This window comes from Felis catus, chromosome B3, assembly GCF_018350175.1.
Source record: "Felis catus isolate Fca126 chromosome B3, F.catus_Fca126_mat1.0, whole genome shotgun sequence".
Classification (NCBI taxonomy): domain Eukaryota; kingdom Metazoa; phylum Chordata; class Mammalia; order Carnivora; family Felidae; genus Felis; species Felis catus.
The window spans coordinates 69,939,649-69,948,245 of NC_058373.1; the positions used below are offsets into that span (position 1 = coordinate 69,939,649).

At 34.7% G+C, this 8,597-nt stretch overlaps 1 pseudogene; it reads left to right on the forward strand.

The window, feature by feature from the left end:
* The first annotated feature begins 6,309 nt into the window (after window positions 1-6,309).
* On the forward strand, window positions 6,310-7,524 carry LOC101099722 (annotated as a pseudogene).
* The last annotated feature ends 1,073 nt before the right edge of the window (window positions 7,525-8,597 follow it).

The window sequence follows — 8,597 nt, forward strand, 5'->3', positions numbered from 1 at the left end:
TCTATGTTCTCTCCAACCCTTACTTCTTGTCTTTTGCTTATAGCCATTTTAACAAGCGTGAAGTGATGTCTCATTGTGGTTTTGATTTGCACTTCTCTAATATTTAGTGATAAACAAATATCTTTTCACGTGCCTTTTGGTAGTATGTCTTTCTTGGAAAAGTGTCTACTTAGATCCTCTGTCCATTTAAAAAATCTGTTTGATTTATTGTTATTGAGTTGTGTGAATTCTGTACATATTTTGGATATTAACCTGTTACTAGATATGTGATTTGCAAATATATTCTCCACTTTATTAGGTTGTCTTTTCATTTTTATGATGGTTTCCTTTGCTATGTAGAAGCTTTTTAGTTTGATGTATGCCCATTTGTTTATTTTTGCTTTTGTTTCTCTTGCCTTTGAAGTCAGATTCATAAACATTGCTAAGACCAATGTCAAGACTGACTGTATTTTCTTCTAGGAATTTTGTGGTTTCAGGTCTTATGTTCAAATCTTTAACCTATTTGGAGTTGATTTTTATGTATGGTGTAAGATAGTGGTTTACTTTAATTCTTTTGCATGTGGCTGTTCAGTTTTCCTACCACCATTTATTGAAGAGACTGTCCTTTCTCCATTGTATGTTCTTGGCTCCTTTGTCATACATAAATTGTCCGTATATGTGTGGGTTTTTTTCTGGGTGCTCAATTCTGTTCCATTGATCTGTGTGTCTATTTTTATGCCAATACCATATTGTTTTGATTACTATTTTGTTTGATTGTTTTGTTTTTTGAGAGAGAGAGAGTGTGAGCAGGGGAGAGGAACAGAGGGAGAGAAAGAATCTTAAGCAGGCTCCACAATGTGGGACTTGATCCCATGACCTTGGGATCATGACCTGAGCCAAAATTAAGAGTTGGATGCTTGACCAACTGAGCCACTCATGAGCCCCTCTTTTTGATATAATTGGAGTTGGGGTTTATTTCTTAGTTTTTCTTTCCGATATTTTGTTATTAGTGTATAGGAAACACCATAGATTTATATGTATTAATTTTGTATCCTCAAACTTTTCTGAATTTAACAGTTCCTCAAGGTTTTTGGTGGAAGCTTCAGGGTTGTTTTATATATAGTATTACATGATCTATAAATAGTAACAGTTTTATTTTTCCTTTCATAATTGAGTGGCCTTTTTTCTTTTTCTTGCATTATTGCTGTGGTTACAACTTTGAACACTTTGTTGAATAAAAGTGATGAGAGTGAAAAACAAAGTTTGTAATTTTTCAACATTGAGTGTAGTGTTAGCTGTGAGTTTGTCATGCATGGCGTTTATTATGTTAAGGTGTGTTCCCTCTATACCCACTTTGTTGAGATTTTTATCAGAAATAAATGTCGAATTTTGTCATATGATTTTTTTTCTGTATCTATTGAGATGATCTTATGATTTTTATACTTCATTTTGTTAACCTGTATCATATCGATTGATTTCTTTGGATGTTGTATCACCTTTATCTCTGGAATAATCCCCACTTGATCAATATGTATGATTCTTTTATATATTGTTGAAATTAATTTGCTTATATTTTATTGAAGGTTTTCACAGCTACATTCATCAAGGATATCAGCGTGTAATTTTTTTTTTTTTTTTTTTATGTTGTCCTGGTGTAGTGTTGGTTCAGGGTATGCTTGGGAAGCATTTCCTTCTCTTCAGTGTTTTGGAAGAGTTTGAGAAGGATAGGTATTAAATCTGCTTTGAATGTTTGGTAGAATTAACCAGTGAAAATGTTTGGTCTTGGACTTCTGTTTATTGAGAAGTTTTTGATTACCAGTTCATCTTGTTACTAGAAGTTGGTCTACTCACATTTTATATTTTTTTATGATTCAGTTTTAGAAGATTATGTGTTTATAGGAATTTATCCATTCTTCTAGGTTGTCTAATTTGTTGGTGTATACTTGTTTATAGTACTTTCTTATAATCATACTCTATGGTATCTGTTGCAACCTCTTTTATTTCCGATTTCATTTATTTGAGCACTCTATTTTTTATTGGTTAGTTTAGTTAAAGGAAAATTTTGTTTATCTTTTCAAAGAACAAGCTCTTAGTGTTATTGATCTTTTCTATTGTCATTTTAGTCTCTATTTCTGGTCTGCTCTTTATTATTTCTTTCCTTTGGGTTGTATTTTTTTTTCTGTTGTTTTCTGTTACCTATTTCATTAATTTCTGTTTGTATTGTTTATATTCTTCTTTATTTGTTTTTAATTTGCCTTTTCTACTTTCTAATTATTTATTTTAATTTTTTATTTTAATCCCAATTAGCTGTGTTGTTAGTTTCAGATGTATGTTATTGTGATTCAACAGTTACATACATCACCTGGTGTTCATCATAAGTGCACTGTTTAATTGCCATTACCTATTTAACCATACCCCCAACCTCCTCCCCACTGGTAACCATCAGTTCTCTATAAATAAGAGTATATTTCTTGATTTCTCTCTCTCTTTTTTCCATATGCTCATTTGTTTTGCTTCTTAAATTCCACATATGAGTGAAATATGGTATTTGTCTTTTCTGACTAATTTTTTTCACCTAGCATTCTACTGTCTAGCTCCGTCCATGTTGTTGCAAATGGCAAGATTTCATTCTCTTTTACAGATGAGTAATACTCCTATATATGTATATTACATCTTCTTTACCTGTTCATCAATCCATGGATACTTGGGCTGCTTCTATATCTTGGCTATTGTAAATAATGCTATTATAAACAGAGGGGTTCATGTATCACTTTCAATTAGTGTTTTTGTATTCGTTGGGGGAAATACGCAGTAATGTGATTACTGGATGATAGGGTAGTTCTATTTTTAACTTTTTAAAAAAGTTTATTTATTTTGAGAGTGGGTGCACACACATTAGTGGGGGAGGGGCATAGAGGGAGAGAGAATCCCAAGCAGATTCTGTGCTCTCAGTGAAGAGCACAACACAGGGCTCGATCTCATGAACTGGTAGATCATGACCTACAATGAAATCAAGAGACGAGTGCTAAACCAACTGAACCACTCACATGCCCCTATTTTTAACTTTTTGAGGAACCTCCATATTATTTTCCAGAGTGACTGTACCAGTTTGCATTCCAACCAACGATGCATGAGTATTCCTTTTTTTCTTCCAAATCCTTGCCAATACCTGTTATTTCTTGTATTGTTGATTTTAGCCATTTTGACAGATGTGAGGTGATATTGTAGTTTTGCATTTCCCTGATGATAAATGATGATGAGCATCTTTTCATGTGTCTGTTTGGCATCTCTGTGTATTCTTGGAGAGATGTCTGTTCATGTCTTCTGCCCACCTTTTAACTGAATTATTTGTTTTTTGGGTATTGAGTTTGATAAGTTCTTTATATATTTTGGATACTAACCCTTTATTGGATATGTCATTTACAAATATCTTCTCCCATTCCATAGGTTTCCTTTTAGTTTTTTCGATTCATTCATTGTGAAAAAGCTTTTTATTTTGAGGTAGTCCTAATAGTTTATTTTTGCTTTTGTTTCCTTTGCCTCAGGAGACATGTCCAGAAAGAAGTTGCTGTGGCTGATGTCAAAAAAGTTAATGGCTGCATTCTGTTCTAGAATTTGGTGGTTTCAGGTTTTACATTTAGGTCTTTCATCAATTTTGAATGTATTTTTGTGTCTGGTGTAAGAAAGTGGTCCAATTCCATTCTTTTGCAGGTAGCTGTTGAGTTTTAGCAACACTATTTGTTGAAGGGACTTTTTCCCATGGATATTCTTTCCTGCTTTGTTGAAGATTGATTATATAGTTGTGGGTTTCTTTCTGGGTTTTCTAGTCTGTTCTATTTATCTACATGTATATTTTTGGGCTAGTACCATAAGGTTTTGATTACTACAGCTTTGTAATATAATTTGAAGTCCAGAATTGTGATACCTCCAGCTTTGCTTTTCTTTTTCAATATTGCTTTGGCTATTCACGGTCTTTTGTGGTTCCATACAAATTTTAGAGTTGTTTCTTCTAGTTCTGTGAAGAAGGCTATTGGTATTTTGATAGGGTCTGCAGTAAATGTGTAGATTGTATTGGATAGTATAGAGATTTTAACAATATTTGTTCTTCCAGTCCATGAGCATGGGGTGCTTTTCCATTTCTTTGTGTCTTCTTCAATTTCTTTCACAAGTCTTGTACAATTTTCGGATTATAGGTCTGTCGCCCCTTTGGTTAGGTTCATTCCTAGGTATGTTAATGGTTTTTGGTGCAATTGTAAATGGAATTGATTCCTTAATTTCTCCTTCTCCTGCTTCATAATGGGTGTATAGAAATGCAACAGATTTCTGCACATTGATTTTTGTATCCTGAAACTTTACTGAATCCATCTGTCAGTTCTAGCAGCTTTTTGGTGGAATCTTTCAGGTTTTCTATACACAGTATACTGTCTTCTACAAATAGCGAAAGTTTTACTTCTTCCTTGCTGATTTGGATGCTTTTATTTCTTTTTGCTATCTTACTGCTATGGCTAAGACTTCCATTACTATGTTGCATAAAAGTGTTGAGTATGGGCATCCCTATTTGTTCCTGACTGTAGAGGAAGAGCTCTCAATTTTTTCCTATTTAGGATGGTATTACCTCTGAGTTTATGTATGGCCTTTATTCTGTTGAGGTATGTTTCCTCTAATCTATTTTGTTGAGGGATTTTTATCATGAATGGATTCTTTTAGCATCTATTGAAATGATCATAATGTTCTTCACTTTTCTTTTATTAATGTGGTGTATCATGTTGATTAATTTACAGATATTGAACCACCCTTGCAACCCAGAAATAAATCCCTCTGGACTGTGGTGAATGATTTTTTAATGTGTTGTTGGATTCAACTTGCAAGTATTTTATTGAGAATTTTTGCATCTGTGTTCATCAGGGATATCTATAGGTCTCTTTTTGAGTGGTATCTTTATCTGGTTTTGGTATCAGGGTAATGCTGGCCTCATGGAATGAATTTGGAAGTTTTCCTTCCTTTTCTATTTTTTGGAACAGTTTTAGAAGAATAGGTATGAACTCTTTAAATGTTGGGTGGAATACTCTGGTTTCTCTTCAGATTGTATAAATCTTTCGCCTTTTAAATGTTGGGTGGAATTTGCTTGTGAAGCCATTGGATCCTGGACTTTTGTTTGTTGGATTTTTTTTTTTTAATTACTGATTCAGTTTGTTTGCTGATCGTTGATCTGCTCAAGTTTTCTATTTCTTCCTGTTTCAGTTTTGGTAGTTTATACATTTTTTAGGAATTTATCCATTTCTTCTAGATTGTCCAGTTTTTGGCATATAGTTTTTCATATTATCTTATAATTATTTGTATTTCTGTGGTGTTGGTTGTTATTTCTCCTCTCTCATTTTTGGTTTTATTTGAGTCCTTTTCTTTTTGATAAGTCTGGCTAGAGGTTTATCAATTATTTTTATTTATTTTTAAGGAACCAGTTCCAGGTTTTATTGATTTGTTGTGTTTTTGTTTGTTTGTTTGATTGTTTCTATATCATTTATTTCTGCTCTAATCTTTATTATTTCCTTCCTTCTGCTGGTTTTAGGTTTTGTTGTTCTTTTTCTAGCTACTGTATGTGCAAAATTAGGTTGTTTATTTGATATTTTTCTTGTTTCTTGAGATAGGTTTGTATTGCTATTAACTTCCCTCTTAGAATTGCTTTGCTGTATCCCAGAGGTTTTGAATTGTAGTGTTTTCATTTTAATTCTTTCCATGTGCTTTTTAATTTGTTTTTTGATTTCCTGGTTGACCCATTCATTGGGTTATTTAACTGCCATGTATTTGTGTTCTTTCTGGATATATTTTTTGTGGTTGACTTCTAGTTTCATAGGGATGTAGTCAGAAAAGACACATGGTATGACTTTAGTCTTCTTGACTTTCTTGAGTTTGTTTTGTGACCTAATATATGATCTATTCTTGAGATAGTTCCATGTGCAATTGAAAAGAATGTGTATTCTGTTTTAGGATGGAATATTCTGTGTATGTTTATTAAGTCTAATTGTTCCAGTGTGTCATTCACAGCCATTGTTTCCTTGTTCACAACCTGTTTAGATGATCTGTCCCTTATTGTATGTGGGGTGTTAAAGTCAGGACTGTTATTGTATTATTATTATTTCCTTTACATTTGTTATTAACTATTTTATATATTTGGGTGCTTCCAACTTGGGTGTATAAATATTTATAATTGTTATACTTCTTGTTGGAATGTCCCCTTTATTATTATACAGTGTTCTTGTCTCCTGTTATAGTTTTTGATTTAAAAGTCTTTTTTGTCTGGGCTCTCTGCTCCTCCATGTTCAACAGAAAGCTGCTTCTTCTGGTGTAGTGCCAGCAGTGTCCCTGAGAAATTATGGAGAAGGTCATAATAAATGGATTTGGGTGTATTAGGTGCCTAGTTACCAGGGCTGCTTTTAACTCTAGAAAAGTGGATATTGTCACCATCAGTGACTCCTTTATTGACCTCCATTACATGGTCTACATGTTCCTGATGTTCTCCTATGATTGCACCCTTGGCAAGTTCCATGGCACAGTCATGGCTGAGAACAGGACACTTGTCATCAATGGAAAGCTCATCTTCATTTTTCAGAAGTGAGATCCTGCCAATATCAAATGGGATGAATCTGGTGCTGAGTATGTTGTGGAGTCCACTAGGGTCATTACCACCATGGAGAAGGCTGGGGATCATTAGAAGGGTGGGGCCCAAGGAGTCATCATCTCTGTCCCTTCTGCTGATGCCTCCATGTTTGTGATGGGCGTGAACCATGAGAAGTATGATAACTCCCTCAAGATTGTCAGCAATGCCTCCTGCACCACTAACTGCTTGACCTCTGTGACCAAGGTCACCCATGACAACTTTGGCATCGTGGAGGGACATGTGACCACAGCCCATGCCATCATTGCCACCCAAAAGACCATGGACTGCCACTTTGGGAAGCTGTGATGTGATGGCTGAAGGGTTGCCCATAATATCATCCCTGCTTCTACTGACACCACCAAGGCTGTAGGCAAGGTCATCCCTGAGCTGAATGGGAACCTTTCTGGCATGTCAGTCATAGATTTGACTTGCCAAATATGACATCAAGAAGGTTGTGAAGCAGGCATTAGAAGGCTCTTTGAAGGGCATCCTGGGCTACACTGAGTATCAACTTTAATAGTGACATGCACTCTTCCACCTTTGATTCTGGGGCTGGCCTTGCTTTCAGTGACTACTTTGTCAAGCTCATTTCCTGGTATGATGATGAATTTGGCTACAGTGACTGGGTGGTAGACATTATCACCCACATGGCCTTCAAGGAGTAAGAGCCCCCTGGACCACCAGCCCCAGCAAGAGCAACAGGAAGAGAAAGGCTCTCAGATGCAGGGGAGTCTTTGTCCCAACTCATCCCTCAACACACTGAATATCTCTTGACCTCCACAGTTTCCATCCAAGAGTCCTTGAAGAAAAGGAGGGGATTGTGGAGCTCCACCTTGCATTGTACCATCAATAAAGTATACAGTACACAGCCAAAGAAAAATCATAGAAATAAAGGGTATTTTGTCTGAAATAAGCATTGCTATTCTGGATTTCTTTGATAATCCATTTGTGTGATAGACATTTTTTGTTCCTCTCACTTTCATTCAGTAAGTGTCTTTAGGTCTAACATGAGTCTGTTGTAGGCAGCATATAGAGGAATCTTGTTTTATTTTTTAATCCATTTTGTCACCATATGTCTTCTGATTAGAACATTTCATCCATTCATATTCAAAGTAATTATTGATAGGTATGTATCTGTTGCCATTTTGTTACTTGTTTTGTGGTTGGTTTTGAAGATTGTCTCTGATCCTTTCTTGCCTTTATCTTGTCATGTTTTGCTGATTTTCTTTAGTGATAGATTTGGATTTATTTCTCTTTATTCTTTGCATGTTTATTAGTGGTTTTGATATATGGTTATCATTAGTTTTGTATATGATTTCTGCATATAGCAGCCTATATTAAGTTGATGTCATTTAAGTTTGAATCCATTCTTCTCTCCTCTCCTCTCCATGTTTTAGGTGTATGTTATTATATTTAATACCCTTTTTTTTGGTGAGTTTCTTGATTGATTTTTTTACAGAAATAATCATTTTTGCTGCTGTTGTGTTTCCTACTTTTATACTGTCCCTTTTGGTTTGTCCTTTCCACTCAGTGTCCCCTTGAATATTTCTTACAGGGTTAGTTTAGTGGACATTAACTCCATTTGTTTTTGTTTGTCTCGGAAACTCTTTATGTTTCCTTCTATTCTGAATGATAGCCTTGCTATCAAGAGTGTTTTGGGCTGTAAAATTTTCTCATTCAGCACGCTGAACATATCATGCCATTCCCTTCTGGCTTGGAGAGTTTCTGTTGAAAAATATTCTGCTAGTCTAATGGATTTTCCCTTGTAAATTAATGACTTCTTTTGTCTTACTGCTTTTAAGGTTTTTTTTATCACTATATTTTGCAATTTTAATTATGTCTTGATGTCAGTCTGATTTTGTTGATTTTGATGGAAATTCTCTGTGCCTCCGGGATCTGGTTGGATATTTACTTTCTTACATTAGGAAAGTTTTCAGCTATTATTTATTCAAATTAATTTTTT